Genomic DNA, 769 nt, shown 5'->3' with positions numbered 1-769 from the left:
ACAATGTATCTGGGCCATGGAATCTCTTGCTTCAATCAGCTTAATTACCTAATAAAATGGACTGAAAATTGTTTGGGAACAACAGACCACTTTGTAACTCAGAAATGCCATATATGATGTATTTTCATAGAATCATAGAATAGTTTGGGTTGGAAGGGACCTCTAAAGGTCATCTAGTCCAACCCCCCTGCTGTGGGCAGGGACATCATCAACTACATCAGGTTGCTCAGAGCCCCGTCCAACCTGACCTGGAATGTTTCCAGGGATGGGGCATCCGTCATCTCTCTGGGCAAACTGTTCCAGTGTTTCACCACCCTCAGCGTAAAAAATTTCTTCCTTTTATCTAGTCTAAATCTACCCCTCTTTAGTTCAAAGCCATTCCCCCTTGTCCTGTCGCAACAGGCCCTGCTAAAAAGTTTGCTGCCATCTTTTTTATAAGCCGCCTTCAAGTACTGATAGGCTGCAATAAAGTCTCCCCGAAGCCTTCTCTTCTCTAGGCTGAACAACCCCAACTCTCTCAGCCTTTCTTCATAGGAGAGGTGTTCCATCCCCCTGATCATTTTCGTGGCCCTCTTCTAGACCCGCTCCAACAGGTCCGTGTCTTTCTTATGCTGAGGGCTCCAGAGCTGGACACAGTCCTCCAGGTGGGGTCTCATCGGAGCAGAGTAGAGGGGCAGAATCCCCTCCCTCGACCTGCTGGCCACGCTTCTTTTGATGCAGCCCAGGATACAATTGGCCTTCTGGGCTGCGAGCGCACATTGCTGGCTCA

This window comes from Pygoscelis adeliae, unplaced genomic scaffold (genome assembly GCF_000699105.1).
Source record: "Pygoscelis adeliae isolate BGI_AS28 unplaced genomic scaffold, ASM69910v1 Scaffold5, whole genome shotgun sequence".
In the NCBI taxonomy this organism is placed as follows: Eukaryota; Metazoa; Chordata; class Aves; order Sphenisciformes; family Spheniscidae; genus Pygoscelis; species Pygoscelis adeliae.
Note: the sequence above shows the minus strand (reverse complement) of the source record.